At 34.1% G+C, this 19,642-nt stretch overlaps 1 long non-coding RNA gene across 5 annotated transcripts in view; it reads left to right on the plus strand.

Moving 5' to 3' along the window:
- Nucleotides 1-19,642, plus strand: part of LOC136794663 (uncharacterized) — a 1,213,806-nt gene that overhangs the window by 1,052,780 nt on the left and 141,384 nt on the right. The gene's annotated exons all lie outside the window — the stretch shown is intronic.

Genomic DNA, 19,642 nt, shown 5'->3' on the forward strand with positions numbered 1-19,642 from the left:
ATTTGGGCTTGTGGTAGTAAATTAAAGAATAACAAGGTTTGTTCATAGAGGCTTCTCGCACCAAATTCCCCGTCTCTGGTGATAAGAGTGTCCTTCTATCTCCAGATGCAGGGAGTGCACCTTTCACATGAGAGATTTGTTTCTTGCTTTCAGAGAGACAGTGAGAAGGATCAGAGTGGCCCGCTTACATTGGCTGTTTCTTAAGACTACTCAAGACTTAAAAGTAACTCATTTCTCTCAGAATTTGACAGACAGATTAGATAGTAAATAAGTATATATGTAAGGTGTGATTAATATTATCAACATCCTTGCTTACAAATATATACATCCACATTTGTATAAATAATAATGTAGTCTACAGAGATCATGCAAGGTTTGTAGCTGTCCATGAATATCATTCTATCAAGAGTGGTCATATAGAATATCACAAACTCTCAATGCAATAATAAATATTATAGCCCATATACACTATAGTGGAAAAAAAGGAAGTGTACATTTTGGATGCAGCCTAACCATAATCAGAAAAACATCCACACAAATTTAAATATTTATAGTTAGAAGTAAAAATTGAAAAGATACAAAGCAAGTAGTCATCTCAGAAAAATATAAAAATTAACAAACAAATAGAAAGAAAAACAGAAGGAAGAAATAAAGATATAAGCAGGTGAGAGAAATGTTGTGTTAAATAAAATAAAGAACTAATTTTTGGAAGCAAAAACATAAAAAGTACTGTGGAAACTATGCTCAACAAACCACAAATACATCATATCACTTATTAGACAATACAAAGGAAGATTAAGGGTGGCAATATCTGCAAATCGCATAATTAATCTATGTAGAAAAACAGAATCAACAAAAGCGTTTTATAACTGATAATATAGTTTACTAAGATAGCAAAATACACAATACATGTTGAAAAATCATAAGGTGTTTTTAATATCGGTAATAAATATTTAGAAAATTGAATTTAAAAGAACCTGAGTAATGTCTGCAAGACAGTGGAATAGGATATCTCCAGACCTTATACCCCCACAGAAACAATGGCTTGGCAGCCATTCATGGACAAAAGCCCCATGGTTTTCCATGAATGAAAGAGTGATAAAGACTTAACCAGACAAAAAATGAGGGAGTTCATGACCACTAGACCTGCCTCATGAGAAGTGTTAAGGGAGATCTTCAAGTTGAAACAAAAAGATGGTAAACACCAACACAAAAGCATATGGAATGTATAAGCCTCACCACTAAAGATAAATACAGTATAAAAAGAATATTATAATCTGTAATAGTGGCTTAAAATCACTTCTAACACTAGAATATAAATTAAAAGACAAAAGCAGTAAGAGTAACTGTAAGCACACAATTTGTTAAGAGAAACAAAACATAGAAGTAAAATCTGTCGCCAATTCCATAAAGTGTGTATGGGGAGGTGTGAAGGATAGAATCTGCCTGTTACCAAAGTCAGCAGTTTAAAAGGGAATGCAATAACTGTGAAGTGTTCAATGTAAATCCCATGGTAACTACAAAAACAAGTACAGTAAATACACAAAATATAAAGAGAACAATAAAAACATAACTATAAAATAAATCAAACCAGAAAGATAACAAAAGGAAAGGAAGAGAGAACTAAAAAACAAACACTAAACAATGAACATAATGGCAATAGTAAGTCCTTACCTATCAAATATTACTTTAAATGTAAATGGACTTTACAAGGGTGAAATAGACAGGAATACAATGATATTCTGAGGAGTTTTTATCATGAATTGGTGTTGAATTTTATCAAATGCTATTCTCTGCATGGTTTTATGTAATTATGTGAGCTTTGTTCTTTAGCATGTCAATATAATAGATTACATTTTAAAAATTTATTACATGGAATGAACCTTGAATCCTTGGAGTTACTCCCAACTTGGTCATGGTGTAAAATTGTTGGTATATTCTTGAATTCTATTTGATAATATTTTATTAATAAATGTTGCATCTATATTAATTCGAGGCATTGGAATATAGTTTTATTTTTTGTAAGTGCTTTGTCTTCGGTATCAGGGAAATATTAACTTCATAAAATTAACTGGGAATTGTTCCCTCATCTTATATTTTTCAGAAGAGATTGTGTAGAAATGGTGTTAATTCTTCTTTATGTTTGGTAGAATTCTCCAGCAAAACCATATGGGCCTTTGGATTTCTTCATTGAGCATTTTTAAATTATGAATTCAATGCCCTTAATAGTTATAAGATGAGTTATAAGACAATTCAAATTATCTATTTTATATTTGATGAGTTGTGGCAGATGGTGTTTTTTGAGGACTAGGTCTATTTCATGTAAATTTTCAAATTGGTGCATTTAGAGTTGTTCATAGTATTCTATTTTTACCCTTCAGATGTCTGCAAAATGCATAGTAATATTCCATGTTTCATTCCTAATATTGATGATTTTTGTTGTATTTTTCTTTTTGTTAGTCTTGCTAGAGCTTTGTCAATTGTATTGATCTTTTTTAAAGAGACTTTTGTTGTTGTTGTTTCATTGATTTTTCTCTATTGCTTTTTTTGTTTTCAATGTTGCTGACTTCTGCTCTTACCTTCATTATTTCCTTTCCTGGGTTGAGGTTATCTTGCTCTTTATTTTCTAAGTTCTTAAGGTGGGAGCTTAGATTATCAATTTAAGACTTCTCCCCTTTTCTAAAGTGTACACCTATTTGTTGCTATAAAGTTCCCTCACAATATTGCTTTAGCTGTGTCACACAAATTTTGATGTACTGCATTTTTTTTTTTCCTTTGGTACGCGGGCCGCTCACTGTTGTGGCCTCTCCCGTTGCAGAGCACAGGCTCTGGACGCGCAGGCTCAGTGGCCATGGCTCATGGGCCTAGCCGCTCTGCGGAATGTGGGATCCTCCCGGACCAGGGCACAAACCTGTGTCCCCTGCATCGGCAAGTGGACTCTCAACCACTGTGCCACCAGGGAAGCCCTGATGTATTGCATTTTAATTGTCATTTATTTCAATATATTTAAAAGTTTTCCTTGATACTTCCTCTTTGACTCATGGATTATTTAGAAGTGTGATGTACAGTTTCCAGGTGTTTGGAGTTTTTTCCTTTTATCTTTCTGTCACTGATTTCTAGTTTGATTACATCGTGGAGAAAACATTGCATGTGACTTCATTATTTTAAATTTGTTTAGATTTGTTTTATGGTCTAAGATATGGTCTATCTTGGTATATGTTCTGTAGACACTTGAGAAGAATGTGTATTTTGCTGTCACTGGATAGGATGTTGTAAAAATATTGATTCAATCCCATTGGTTGATAAGTTTGGTAGTGTTGATTTCTTTCATATTCTTATTGATTCTCTGTCTAGTTGCTCTATCAATCATTGAGTGAGAAGTATTAAAGTCTCCAGCTATACTTGTGGGTTGGTTTATTTCTCAGTAATCCAATTATTTGTTGGCACCTGCAAGTTGTCAGCCTCCTCAGGTTCAGGGCTAGGTTATATATAGCAAAAAATAAACCCAAAGAACTCATTATTTTATTCTTGGAACCTGGGAACCCTAGTCAGTCTTCTTTCCTTTATCCATATTTCAGAGATGTCTTACATTTATTTTATATATTATGTCCATGTTTCTTAGCTGTACTTAGAAAAATGGGGAAAAGTGTGTCTATATCACCTTCCTAGAATAGGAAGTCCTTTATCTTTTTATTTTTACCTTCTAGCTCTGGTGTATAACAATCCCATAAAAAATATTTACCTGTCATTTTGAAGTAGCACTTCTCAACTTGGGTCGTTAGAATTATAAGAAAATCTTAAAACATTACTAATAGCTTAATGATCCCCTTAAATGTTCTGATTTATAGTTTTGGATTATTACCTGGATATGGGATGTATAAAAGCTCTCCTTAATAAATCAAATGGGAAGGAAAGGTAGAGGGTCACTATTTAAAGTAATTTGTGAAGAATTGGAATGTAAGTTATCCCGACATGATCCAGTTAGCTGAATCTCTCTCTTCCATGAGATTCTAGGTCCATAACCTTGAATTACCAGAATATCACTGCTTAGCCTGAGTTATTGACAGATAGGTACATGTTGGCATTATTGTATCATCATTTTCCTTCCTAATTGAGAGAAAATCATTTTTATAAAAATCCATATGTAGAAACATCAACAAAATGGTAGAATAGGAGACTACTACTGACTTTCCCTCCTCCATGGACACACCAAATATACAGCTACTCATAGATCAGTACCCTCTGAGAGAAATCCAGGAACTGGTTGTGTGACTTCTACACAGTGGACAACTGAGAAAATACTCATATTGAAACAGATAGGAAAAGCTTAGACATACTCAGGCTGTAGACCCACCCCTGGGACAGTGCCTGACAATCAGGAGGGGATCTCTAATCCTCAGCATCTCCCTGGTATATCTAGCCCCCTGACTTTTATGAGTGCCACCTGAGGAACTGGCTCCTAAACCCCTTAGCTTGAGGAGCCAATGGAGCTTGGCATTTTTGAGTCCCCAAGGACCACATAAAACAATAGGCTGTTTTTAAACAGTGTTTTTTTCAAAGAAGATATAAAATTGCCAAATATTCATTGCTTTTTGTATTCCCATGTCTTTGGTACCAAAATTTCCTTTTGAAGTTAAAATGTTAACAGCAAGACTTTGATCCTATAATTGGGGGAAAATGTCATAAAAATGTAATGCTCCTAGGACCTGAGCTTTGGCATATGTAATATAAATCAGTGGGTAATCTTTTCTACTGCATTATGCTTTGGTGATGCTTGTGCAAAAGGAGTCAACATAGTGAATAACTTCCTATTTACAGTGAATGCCTAGTTTATACATTTGTATAGACTGTATATCTAAAATAAATGTAAAGATGTTTAACATCACTAATCATCAGGGAAATGCAAATCAAAAACACAATGAGGTAACACTTCATACCTATTGAGATGGCTATTATCAAAAGACAAGAGATAATAAGTGTTCATGAGAATATGGAGAAAAGGGAATCCTTGCACACCATTGATAGGAATATGAATTGGTACAACCACTATGAAAAACAGTATGGAGGTTACTCAAGAAATTTAAAATAGAGTTACTATATAATCCAGAAATTTCACTTCTAGGTATTTATCCAAAGGGAATGAAAACACTAACTTGAAAAGATATGTGCACCTCCATGTTCATTGCAGCTGTATTTACAGTAGCCAAGATATGAAAACAACCTGGTATCCATTGATGAATGAATAAAGAAAATGAAAGGTATATATGTACAATGGAATATTATTCAACCTTAAAAAAGAAGCAAATCCTGCCATTTCCAACAACATGGATGAACCTGGAAGACATTATGCTAAGTGAAATAAGCCAGGCATAGAAAGACAAAGATTGCATGATCATACTAATATGTGGAATATTTAAAAAAAATTAAGTACAATAAAACCAAACTCATAGTAACAGAGATCAGAATAGTGGTTACCAGAGGCTGAGATATAGGGGTAAAGAGGAGATTAAAAAAATAATAATGAAGAGAGAAAGTAGAATAGTGTTTTCTAGGGCTGAGGGGTTGGAGTCATGGGGATTTATTTATTGATTCAGAGTTTCTGTTTTGCAAAATGAAAATAGTTCTGGAGAAGGATTGTGGTGATAGTTGCGCGGCAATGTGAATGTCCTAATACCACTGAGCTCTACATTTAAAAATGTATCAGATAGTAAGTTTTATGTTCTACATATTATAATAAAATATATATCTATATAAATATAATTAAATATATATCTATATAAATATATATATTTTATTGTGGTGTATATATTTATATGTGTGCATGTGTGTATATACACACATATTTCCTTATTACAATTTGATACTCAGTTTGGTAACTATGATTGTCTTAACAGTATTTAACATAATTGCATTTAATTTGAGGAGTTAAATGAATAAATTTCTGACAATATGGGCTATTTAAACATGTAAAATATCCAGTAAATAAAAATTCTCTCTTTTTGACATATCTGCTCAGTGGCCAAATATTCATTGCTTTTTATACTCCCATGTCTTTGGTACCAAAAATTCCTTTTGAAGTTAAAATGTTAACAGCAAGACTTTGATCCTATAATTGGGGGAAAATGTCATATAAATGTAATGCTCCTAGGACCTGAGCTTTGGCATGTGTAATATAAATCAGTGAGTAATCTTTTCTACTGGATTATGCTTTGGTGATATTTGTGCAAAACGTGTCAACACAGTGAATAACTTCCTATTTACAGTGAATGCCTAGTTTATACATTTTTATAGACTGTATATCTAAAATACATTTTTTTCTTTCTAACTGGAGAACAATCAGTAACATTCATTTTTCAGATCCTTGTAAGTTAAGCCAATTCTAGTAATATAACAGATAAACTTTGAAAACAGTGTTTTAAAAAGAAATTGAAGTTTATTTCTCTCCCAGTAAAGTCTCAATTTTTGACTCTGCATAAGGCAGTCATCCAGGCACTCAACCTGACAAGAGATTTGCCATTTTCAACAAAGTTTCCCTGTACCAGGAGAAGGGGGAAGAAAAAGTGGAGAGTTATGCCAGAAATTTTGTTTAATGAGCTGAACGTGGGAGAGTGTACATTTCCTTTACCCACATCCCATAGCTTCAAAATCCTAATTACATGCCCACACCTAAATAAAAGAAATGCATTAATTAGCAGCTAGTCAATCTCTACCTTTCCTTGTCCTGTTACATATATCATCTAATTTTATATTCACAACAATCAAATAAAATTAAATTTTATAGATGAGAAAGCTGAGGCTTTAAGAGATTAAGCAGATACCCCAAGACCATCAAACTGGTAAATGGTAGTTAGAAATGGGAGCTCAGAATTTTCTAACTCTAAAACTTAAACTATTTCATATACAAAATGAAATTTCATTTACAAAGCACTTCAGCCATAGGAAAGTGAGGAGAGCTAATTTATTTTATAATTTCTAATTCACTAAAAATCAGAAACCCTTTTTGGTTTGGGTGTTGTATACTATTACAATTTTTATGGTATTTCCACTAACATCTCTTCGTTAATATAATAAGTGTTATCAACCTGAGAAATAAAACCACAGCCCCAAAGCAAACGTTTTCTCCATGCAAACTATTGAAGTTGTGGAAAATTTTTCTGGCTATTAAAACACTTGGTTGCCTTTAGTTGATTAAGGCAAAAATACAAGTTGGGGAGACTTAGCAAGGTATTGAAATTTGCCAGCTCATTTTTCAATCCTAAGTGAAAAGGATAGTACGCTAAATTAGTAAGGTTATGTTCTTACTGTTGTAATCTTATAATCTTACTAATGTAATCTTACTTTACATTAACCATGGACTATTCTGGTTAATATCAAGTAAAATTATGAAGTCACTATCTTAGATGTCACAAATCATAATCAAGTTGGAATAGTTATAAAAATAATGAGATTAATAAGATGGTTCATTTTGTCATTGGTAATAATAATTCAGTTATGTGTGGCAATTAAAGAGAGGTACAAATACAGTTATTTGTGTTCACTATGCTCAGAGCTTACAAAGAGAAATTTATATTTGTAACTTAATTGTGATGATAACATTGCACATAAGTGTTTGCTGGAAAATGTGCAAAGTACTAGACACAGTAGTGAGGAACAGTTTTATGTTCTTTTGTGAAATATGGAAAGCAAGCATTTGAGGTTAATATGACATCCTTCCCCAAAAAACATTCCTAGAAAATACAACAATCCTTTGAAATCAGCCATCAAGAAAACTTTAGAACAAGTAACTCAGAGCTGATTGCAGTTCTCAAAAGCCCAATATTATCCTTAGCAAACCAACTGTTCCTTCCTGCCTGTCTGCCTGCCTTCCTTCCTTTCTTCCTCCGTCCTTCCTGCCCTCCCTCTCTTTCTGCCCTCCCTCCCTTCCTTCCTTCCTTCCTTTGTGTGTGTGGGGGGGTGGGTGAAGGGCAGAGGTAGATTTCATGTCATATATAAATGCCTTTTAGTTTAATCAATCAATGCCCAGGATTAAACATTGAGCTCAGGTAACCTAACATTAAGAAAGAGAGGGGGAGGGGAACAAATAAAATATATGTTAGTAGACAAACCCATTCCCATTGTACTCTAGGTGGAAAATTAGTCCAAGTCAGGATCTTACTGATTTTCTTAGGAAAGGAAATAAGTTACATAGTCTGAACATTTGCTGTGTTTTTAAAATCCTAATATGCAAGGAAAATCCTTACATTGCACCTACTCCATATTTCATATGTCTGATTAACTTGCGTATTTAAATTGCCCAAAGCAAAACATAAAAATGTCTTATAAAATAATTCTTCATCACCAATGGATAAACAGATCAGTGGTAGAAAAATGACTAGGTAAAATTTTAGCAAACAGAACCATAATCTAATGCTCAACTAGCACAAATCCAAGAGCCTATTCAGTGTTCTTATAGTTAAGAAAACTAAAGTTTAAAATGTTTACTTAATAGAAGGGAAATTGATACAATTCTACCATTTTGTTTTCCGGGATTCTTGTTATTCTTGAAGATGTTTGTACTCTTATACGAAATAAGTTTTTTAAAAAGATATGGAAAACATGCATATTACCACAGAGACCAACAAGGACATTATTCTCACTCTGTTCTCTTACCATTAATCATGTTACAGAGTACATTTTGACCCTCTTGTCTTAAATCAGAGGTATGTCAAAGTTTTAAAAATTGACTATATTAGAAACAATTAACTTCTCTACAATTGTAAAGTGGTTTTGCAAATGGTAATGTTTCAATTATCTATTTTGGAACTGGGGCTATAATATATTTAGAGATTTGTTACCCAGATATTTACTTAACTTCCCTGAATCCCAGGATGTTTGATTATTTTTAATGGTCTAATTGGTAAATAAAATTTTAAAGTTGACCAATCAAATTCATCAATACAATTAAATTGGCTTGGATTTATACATATAATTTTTCCAAACATATCAAAGGAATATTATTTGCCTCTTTACTCTCACATATATGTTAGAAGGATTCATTTCAGACAGTGATCATTTTAAACTCAAGTAGCAGCATATTACTTCTATATTATTTAGTATGGTATCATGAAATAACATTCAGTAAGTTAATCAAAATAATAATTAAATGCAAATATATGGAAATAGTATCAGAATTTTGAAAAATGTTTCCAAAGTAAAAGTATGCAATACATTTAGACTATCAACAGTGAAAGTCTATTAAAATTATCAAAGATAATTTTGATATTAACAGTAATAAACATATTAAAATAAGCAAAGATTTGCCAAAGAATATAATGAGTATCAGTATTTCATCACTGATAGTAATTGAATAGACTGGGTTCCCAATATCACATCCTATTCCCTTAACATCTAGAAAAATGTGAAATTCTGGGACATGGTGAAAACATAATATTGCTTCATAATTAGTACCAAAAAAACTAAGCAATTCTTTTTTTAAAAATTTATTTATGTTTGGCTGTGTTGGGTCTTCGTTTCTGTGCAAAGTCTTTCTCTAGTTGTGGCAAGTGGGGGCCACTCTTCATCATGGTGCGTGGGCCTCTCACTATCGCTGCCTCTCTTGTTGTGGAGCACAGGCTCCAGACACGCAGGCTCAGTAGTTGTGGCTCACGGGCCTAGTTGCTCCGTGGCATGTGAGATCTTCCCAGACCAGGTCTTGAACCCATGTCCCCTGCATTAGCAGGCAGATTCTCAACCACTGTGCCACTAGGGAAGCCCCTAAGCAATTCTTTAGGGCAATATATTTGCTATCTCAAGTATACCAGTAAAATATTATTCCATTGATTCTTTTATTTTTGCAAAATTTTAGAATCACTCTTCTTGGAATATTCATTCTCACATTTCCACGTTGCTTAACTTTCTGGGATTGAGTGGCTTATAACTTCAATTTTAACTAATTTTGAAAGATTTCTTGGATACTATACAAGTTATCTAGCTATGGTCTTAAAATCAAGAGCAAAGTGAAAATGGGATGAATTTTTTAAAGTAGCATAACAAAAAACCAAAATATCTGAAGGAACCTAATATAACAAAGAATATTGTGAGGCTAACTTCTCCCCAGCTTCAAAAATAAGAGCTGTATGTTGCAGTTGGTAATTGGCATCATTATAAGAATAGAGAAGCATAAAGCACATTTATAACCATAAAAACTAATATTTAAAGAAATTAATGTAACATTTGAAAATAACTGAATGAATCACCAATCATAATCACAAGAAAATGCCATGATTATTATTGTGACTTCATAGTAAAAGTGATAGTTACATGCATCAGGAAGAATGACAAATTGCATATCAACTTTTTACTCTAAGCAAATTTGTTAATTTATAGGAATACCAAGTAATAACTGAGTCATCTCTACACGTTTTTTTAAAGTGCATTATGACAACACTAACTGAAATGTAAAACAAAAATATCACCTACCATGTCATCATATCATCATTTCATCGACGCAGTATAGTCATTTGTTCTTGTTAATTGCCTTTATCAATAAGCAATTCACTATGAAAACAATAGCAAACACTCCTTAGAGGCGGGAAAAAGAGTTATTTAAATTTTATTCTTTACTCATTTTTACATTTTTTTAAAAATTCATGTTACTCTGTAATCAGGAAAATGAAACTTTGCATTTTATTTCTAAAACCATAAAAGAAAAAATTTCTGAGCGCTAAAAAAACTTGTAGTACACGGTACTGTGATGGAGATTTGTCTCCCTGAGCCTTTAACACACGATTCATGCCACACATGACAACTCTGAAGCTGAAATTAAAAAGGACTTAATCTTTGCTTACTACATTACTCTTTGCAGCACAGTAATACATGTGTAAAAAGCAAATAAAATTGTGTAATCAAGATTAGGGTTTGAGCAGAGGAGTGTCAGGAAAGACTTTAGAAGCTATTCTTTCTACTGTAGGAAAATAGAATTTACCATCTCTCTGATTAATAAGATCTATAGAGCAGCGACTAAAACACATTTCAATGTTTAAAGTATAAATAAGATGTGAGACTCTAGTTTCCCTTTTCACTTATAAAAATAAAAGAGCACTGAGATTTAAAATGCAGGGCAAAACAACGTGAATTTTCATCTATGTCAGTATGTGTTTACTTGATCAGAGGAGTTATTCAAAGTCTACAGGATGCAATACAATTTCTGCTTTTCAGTCTTTATTCCTAAGGATACATATGTGGAATAGTTTATCGTGTCTTCTGCTGTTTTGTAATTGAATTTTTCTTTTTCTTTTTACTTTTAAGGTTTGTTGTTCTTTATATATCCCAGATACTAGTCTTTTGTAGGATAGGTGGTTTGTAAATATTTTCCCCTGGTCTGTATCTTGTTTTGGATCTTGGGATCTTTTACAGAGCAGAAGTTTTTCAGTTTGATGAGACTCAATTAATATTTCTTTTGTAGATCATAATTTTGGTGTCAAGTCTAAGAAATATTTGCCTAACCATTGACCTAAAAAACATTTCCTGTTTTTCCTAAATTTTTATTTTTTCACAGTTTGTGTTTAAGTCTGTGATTTATTTTGTACTAATTTCCATATAAGGTGTAATATTTGAGTTTCATATTTTTGCCTATGGATGTCCAATGGTTACATTTTTTGAAAAAATTCTATCCTTCCTCCATTAAATTACTTTTGCACCCTTGTCAAAAGTTAGTTGCATATATTTGTGTTGGTCTCTTTCTGTGTTCTCTACTTAATCTTCTGTGTCAGTCTTTATTGCTGTGGCTACACTGTAAGGTTTAGTATCTGATGGAGTCATACTACCCACTTTATTCTTCCTTTTCAAGTTGTTTCAACTATGCTAGGACTCTACCATCTCATATAACTTTTGAAATAAGAATGCCTATGTCCGAAAAAAAACCAAAACTACGGCAACAGTAAACAAAATAATTCGTGGTATTTGAATAGGAATTGTATTAACTCTGAAGATTAATTTGGAGAGAATTGACATCTTTACAATGTTGATTATTTCAATCCATGAACATGATATGCCTATCAATTTTTTTAGGTCTTTTAATTTTATATCTAATTATTTTTCTTTAGAGTCATTGTACAGAGCATTGTACTTTTAATTCACTATCCACATGCTCATTATTAGTAGTTGTAAGTGTGATTCATTTTTGTTTGACCTTTTATTCTTCAGCCTTGCTGAACTCACTTCCTCATTCTAGGAATAATTTTTGTAGATTCCTTGAGATTTTATATTTCATTATTAAAAGAGTTAACATATATAAGTGTATTACTTTTAGGTATATCCTTGAAATGTTCTAGAAATACAATTATGTCATCTGAAAATAGGGACACTTTTCTTTCATCCTTTCCTATCTTTTGCTTTTTATTTCTTTATACCCCCTTACTGCAGTGGCTAGAATTTTCAGTACAGTGACCAAAATAATAAGAACAGACATCTTTGCCATCTTTTTGACCTTATAGAGAAAGCCTTCAGTCTTTCACATTCACTATGATGTTAGCAGTCTTTTTTAGAGATGCTTTATAATGTTGAAGTAATTTCCTTCTAATCCCAATTTGCTAGCCTTTTAAATCATGTATGACTATGGAATATTATCACATGTATTTTCTGCATCAATTGATAGTGTCATATGTTTTTTTCTTCTTTAGCTGTTAGGGTGACTTATATTGATTAATTTAAAAATGCTGAACTATCCTTGCATCCTGGAATAAATACTAATTTTTCATGGTATATAATTCTTTCTATATAGTGTTGAAATTAATTTTCTAATATTTTGGGGGACCTTCAAGTTGGCAAAAGAGTAAGATGTGGACATCACCTCCCTCCCAACAAATACATCAAAAATACATCTACACATGGAAGAACACTTACAGGCCACCTACTGAATGCTGGCAGAGACCTCAGACTTGCCAAAAGGCAAGAAAATCCCCAAATACCTGGCGGTGTTGCTGACAGGGTCTTGGTTCCATAGGTGCGTGGGTTTATCTCTTGGCTTTCTATCTTGTTCCATTGATCTATGTTTCCATTTCTGTGCCAGTTCCATATTGTCTTGATTACTGTAGCTTTCTAGTATAGTCTGAAGTCAGGCAGTCTGATTCCTCCAGCTCTATTTTTTTACCTCAAGACTGCTTTGACTATTTGGGGTCTTTTGTGTCTCCAAACAAATTTTAAGATTTTTTTTTTCTAGTTCCATAAAAAATGCCATTGGTAATTTTATAGGGATTGCATTGAATCTGTAGATTGCTTTGGGCAGTAGAGTCATTTTCACAATATTGTTTCTTCCAATCCAAGAACATGTTATATCTCTCTATCTGTTGGTATCATCTTTAATTTCTTTCATCAGTGTCTTATAGTTTTCTGAATACAGGTCTTTGGTCTCCCTAGGTAGGTTTATTCCTAGGTATTTTATTCTTTTTGTTTCAATGGTAAATGGTGGTGTTTCCTTAATTTCTCTTTCAGATGTTTCTTCATTAGTGTGTAGGAATGCAAGAGATTTCTGTGCCTTAATTTTGTATCCTGCACATTTACCAAATTCATTGATTAACTCTAGTAGTTTTCTGGTGGCATCTTTAGGATTCTCTATGTATAGTATCATGTCATCTGCAAACAGTGAGAGTTTTACTTCCTCTTTTCCAATTTGTATTGCTTTTTTTCTTTTTCTTCTCTGATTGCCATGGCTTAGACTTCCAGAACTATGTTGAATAATAGTGGTGAGAGTGGACATCCTTGTCTTGTTCCTGATCTTAGAGGAAATGGTTTCAGTTTTTCACCATTGAGAATGATGTTTGCTGTGAGTTTGTCATATATAGCCTTTATTATGTTGAGGTAGGTTCCTTTTATGCCCACTTTCTGGAGAGGTTTTATCATAAATGTGTGTTGAAATTTGTCAAAAGCTTTTTCTGCCTCTATTGAGATGATCATATGGTCTTTATTCAATTTGTTAAAATGGTGTATCACATTGATTTGTTTGCATATACTTAAGAATCCTTGCATCCCTGGGATAAATCCCACTTGATCATGGTGTATGATCCTTTTAATGTGTTGTTGGATTCTGTTTGCTAGTATTCTGTTGAGGATTTTTGCATCTATATCACCAATATCAGTGATATTGGTCTGTAATTTTTTTTTTTTTTGTAGTATCTTTGTCTGGTTTTGGTATCAGGGTGATGGTGGCCTCATAGAATGAGTTTAGGAGTGTTCCTCCCTCTGCAGTTTTTTGGAAGAGTTTGAGAAGGATGGGTGTTAACTCATCTCTAAATGTTTGAGAGAATTCACCTGTGAAGCAATCTGGTCCTGGACTTCTGTTTGTTGGAAGATTTTAAAATCACAGTTTCAATTTCAGTGCTTATGATTGGTCTGTTCATATTTTCTATTTCTTCCTGGTTCAGTCTTGGAATGTTATACCTTTCTAAGAATTTGTCCATTTCTTCCAGGTTGTCCATTTTATTGGCATACAGTTGCTTGTAGTAGTCTCTTAGGATGCTTTGTATTTCTGCAGTGTCTGTTGTAACTTCTCCTTTTTCATTTCTAATTTTATTGATTTGAATCCTCTCCCTCTCTTTCTTGATGAGTTTGGCTAATTGTTTGTCAGTTCTGCTTATCTTCTCAGAGAACCAGCTTTTAGTTTTATTGATCTTTGCTATTGTTTTCTTTGTTTCTATTTCATTTATTTCTGCTCTGATCTTTATGATTGCTTTCCTACTGCTAACTTTGGGTTTTGTTTGTTCTTCTTTCTCTAGTTCCTTTAGGTGTAAAGTTAGATTGTTTATTTGAGATTTTTCTTGTTTCTTGGTGTAGGGTTTATAGCTATAATCTTCACTCTTAGAATTGCTTTTGCTGCATCCCATAGGTTTTGGATTGTCGTGTTTCTATTGTCATTTTTCTCTAGGTATTTTTTGATTTCCTCTTTGATTTCTTCAGTGATCTCTTGGTTATTTAGTAACGTATTGTTTAGCCTCCATGTGTTTGTATTTTTTACTTTTTTTTCCCTTGTAATTCACTTCTAATCTCATAGTGTTGTGGTCAGAAAAGATGCTTGATATGGTTTCAATATTCTTAAATTTACAGTGGCTTGATTTGTGACCCAAGATGTGGTCTATCCTGGAGAATGTTCTGTGCGCACTTTAGAATAAAGTGTAATCTGCTGTTTTTGGATGGAATGTCCTGTAAATATCAATTAAATCTATCTGGTCTATTGTGTCAGTTAAAGCTTGTGTTTTCTTATTTATTTTCATTTTGGATGATCCATCCATTGGTGTAAGTGAGGTGTTAAAATCCCCCACTATTTTTGTATTACTGTCAATTTCCTCTTTTATAGTTGTCAGCAGTTGCCTTAGCACCTTAAGGTGCTCCTATGTTGGGTGCATATATATTTATAATTGTTATATCTTCTTCTTGGATTGATCCCTTGATCATTATGTAGTGTCTTTCCTTGTCTCTTGTAACATGCTTTATTTTAAAGTCTATTTTATCTGATATGAGTATTGCTACTCCAGCTTTCTTTTGATTTCCATTTGCATGGAATATCTTTTCCATGCCCTCACTATCAGTCTGTATGTGTCCCTAGGTCTGAAGTGGGTTTCTTGTAGACAGCATATATATGGGTCTTGTTTTTGTAACCATTCAGCGAACCTGTGTCTTTTTGTTGGTGTATTTAATCCATTCATGTTTAAGGCAATTATCAATATGTATGTTCCTATGACCATTTTCATAATTGTTTTGCGTTTGTTTTGTAGGTCCTTTTCTTCTCTTGTGTTTCCCATTTAGAGAAGTTTCTTTAGCATTTGTTGTAGAACTGGTTTGGAGGTGCTGAATTCTCTTAGCTTTTGCTTGTCTGTAAAGCTTTTGATTTCTCTATTGAATCTGATTTGATCCTTGCCAGGTAGAGTAACCTTGGTTGTATGTTCTTCCCTTTCATCATTTTAAGTATATCATGTCAGTCCCTTCTGGCTTGTAGTGTTTTGCTGAGAAATCAGCTGTTAACTTTATGGGAGTTCCCTTGTATTTTATTTGTCATTTTTCCCTTGTTGTTCTCAAAAATTTTTCTTTGTCTTTAATTTTTGCCAATTTGATTACTATGTGTCTCAGCATGTTTCTCCTTGGGTTTATCCTGTATGAGACTCTCTGTGCTTCCTGGACTTAGGTGGCTATTTCCTTTCCCATGTTAGGGAAGTTTTTACCTATAATCTCTTCAAATATTTTCTCAGGTCCTTTCTCTCTCTCTTCTCCTTCTGGGACCCCTATAGTGCGAATGTTGCTTTGTTTAATGTTGTCCCAGAGGTCTCTTAGGTGGTCTTCATTTCTTTTCATTCTTTTTTCTTTAATCTATTCTGCAGCAGTGAATTCCACCATTCTGTCTTCCGGGTCACTTATGCATTCTTCTGCATCAGTTATTCTGCTATTGATTCCTTCAAGTGTAGTTTTCCTTTTAGTTATGGTATTGTCCATCTCTGTTCCTTAATTCTTCTAGGTCTTTGTTAAACATTTCTTACATCTTGTCGATCTTGCCTCCATTGTTTTTCTGAGGTCCTGGATCATCTTCACTATCATTATTCTGAATTCTTTTTCTGGAACGTTGCCTATCTCCACTTCATTTAGTTGTTTTTCTGGGGTTTTATCTTGTTCATTCATTTGGTACATAGCTCTCTGCCTTTTCATGTTTTCTATCTTTCTGTGAATGTGGTTTTTGTTCCACAGGCTGCAGGATTGTAGTTCTTCTTGCTTCTGCTGTCTGCCCTCTGATGGATGAGGCTATCTAAGAGGCTTGAGCAAGTTTCCTGATGCGAGGGACTGGTGGTGGCTTGAGCTGTGTGTTGCTCTAGTGGGCAGAGCTCAGTAAAACTTTAATTTGCTTGTTTGTTGACGGGTGGGGCTGGGTTCCCTCCCTGCTGGTTGTTTGGCCTGAGGCGACCCAACAGTGGAGCCTACCCAGGCTCTTTATTGGGGCTAATGCAGACTCTGAGAGGGTTCATGCCAAGGAGTACTTCCCAGAACTTCTGCTGCCAGTGTCCTTGTCCTCACAATGAGACACAGCCACCCCCTGCCTCTGCAGGAGACCCTCCAATACTAGCAGGTAGGTCTGCTTCAGTCTCCTATGGGGTCACTGCTCCTTCCTCTGGGTCCCAATGTGCACAATACTTTGTGTGTTGCCTCCAAGAGTGGAGCCTCTGTTTACCCCAGTCCTGTCAGAGTCCTGCAATCAAATCCTGCTAGCCTTCAAATTCTTATTCTGTAGGAATTCCTCCTCCTGTTGCCAGACCCCCAGGTTGGGAAGCCTGACATGGGTCTCAGAACCTTCATTCCAGTGGGTGTACTTCTGTGGTATAAGTGTTCTCCAGTTTGTGGGTCACCCACCCAGCAGTTATGGGATTTGATTTAATTGTGATTGTGCCCCTCCTACCATCTCATTGTGGCTTCTCCTTTGTCTTTGTATGTGCGGTATCTTTTTTGGTGAGTTCCAGTGTCTTCCTGTTGATGATTGTTCAGCAGTTAGTTATCCAGACAGTTATTTTCAGTTGAAATTTATTTTTGCTATGTGCATGAAAATTGAGAATAACAGTTTTGTTTGTTTGTTTTTAACATGCCACACAGCTTGTGGGATTTCAGTTCCCAACCAGGGATCAGACCTGGGCCCTCAGCAGGGAATTCCCAAGAATAACAAATTTTACCTATAGCTTTTCATTGTAAGCAAAAAGGAAGTAAAGCCTTAATAAAATTATTGTATGTTAGGATTTTTTTAAAGCAAGTTCTCATCTTGTCAATCATATTTCCAAACTGTTTTATGTATTAGCAATTTCTTTTTAAAGTTTTATTTCCAGGAACTAGCACTACATAGGTAAATAGGACACAGCCTCTTTCCTCATGTAATAACACTCTAATACAGAGTCAACATTTTACAATGAATTAGTTCATTGAAAAAATTCTGTACTATCTATGCATATTAGAAACAGTGAGGAGACTAAGATGGCGTTATTGGCTTTCTTGATAAAACATTTCTTCCCAGAGAAGATGCTTGAGATGGAATCTGAAGAATGAGGAGGGCTTGCCAGTTTGTAAAAGTGGAGGTTATTTGGGGCTGACACCAGCATCTACATAGGCTTGTTAGTGTGAAAAAACATGGGTAGGGGAACTGTAAATGTCTATATGGCTGGATCTTAAGAAGTGAAGAGGAGGGCCAGTGAGTAGGTATATTGTAATATTATCATAGTTAAACATAATAGTTATAATATAACTATTATAATAGTTAAACAACCTAAATATAAAATACAATTATCTGCCTTACTGAATTCACCATCAGATTAACAATATGAGTTGGAGCTTTTTTTTACCATAAGAGCATGTGACTTGCTTGGTCTGCTTGATTTGATCCTGGAGATCAATATTAATATACACTCTGTCAAGCAAGTCAAATTTGTCATCACAGAGTAGTTTCATCTTTTGCTTATCAATTTATCTAGCTCCACAGAATATTTCAGAAAGGGCAACAAAAGTAGATCCTCTTTCATATTCAACAGAGATGCCTAGAAATGCTATTATTTTGCACTGGGCAAAATGTAGTTCTTTTCTCCTTCCTGTGTTTAGAATCAACAGATTTCTCAGCCCTTCAAATGCTTTCTTTACTAATTGGTGAAATTGATTATTCAGACAGATGCCTTATTTAAGGAAAGTAGTTACTTTTATATCCCTTGGGAAAGAGCCATCTGCTCTGATTGGCGGTGGGGGGAAGCAGATGTTGTAATTTTCCTATAACCTGTGGAGTCTTTGTAACCCATTATTTCAACTATGATATAGTACTACCTGTAGTATAACAGCAGTTTACATAATACTTTCCATTAACACATGTAAAATATCTAGATACAGCCAAAGCCAAATATATTGGATTGAGACCAGAGTTCTTTACCTCATCTCTCCTGTTCCTTCACCATCTTCACATTTTGCTTCAAAGTTTGATTCATTCTAGTTGATTCAAAACTAGAGTAGATAAGAAAAAAGCCCAGGTAAAATGGGCAAAGGACTTAAATGTCTAGACAGTTCTCCAAAGAAGATCAACACATGGCCCATAACCACATGATACTCAACATCACTAATCATTAGTAAAATGCAAATCAAAACCACAATGAGATACTACCTCAAACCCATAAGGATGGCTAGTATTAAAGCAAACAAACAAAATAACAGTTATTGGCTATTTTCAAGAAACAAACAGAAATAGCATGTGCTATGTATTGGCAAAATTATATATCCAAAAAAATAAAATCAGGGATTCATATCTGTACACATGTTCATAGCAGCATTATTCACAATAGCTAAAGGGTGGAAGCAACTCAAGTGTCCATATGTGGATGGATGGATAAACAAAATGTGGTATGCATTCAATGAAAAATGAGTCGGCCTTAAAAAGGAAGGAAGTTCTGACACATGCTACAACATGACCAAACTTTGAAAACATGATGCTAAGTGATTAAGCCAATCACAAAAGGACAAGTGCTGTATCATTCTAGGTACCTACAGTAGTCAAATTGATGGAAAGTAAAATGGTGGTTGCCAAGGGTTGGGACCAGCGGGTAATGAGGAGTTAAGGTTTAATGGATACAGTTTCAATTTGGGAAAATGAAGAGTCCTGGAGATGGAT

The sequence above is a fragment of the Kogia breviceps genome, chromosome 8, assembly GCF_026419965.1.
Source record: "Kogia breviceps isolate mKogBre1 chromosome 8, mKogBre1 haplotype 1, whole genome shotgun sequence".
In the NCBI taxonomy this organism is placed as follows: Eukaryota; Metazoa; Chordata; class Mammalia; order Artiodactyla; family Physeteridae; genus Kogia; species Kogia breviceps.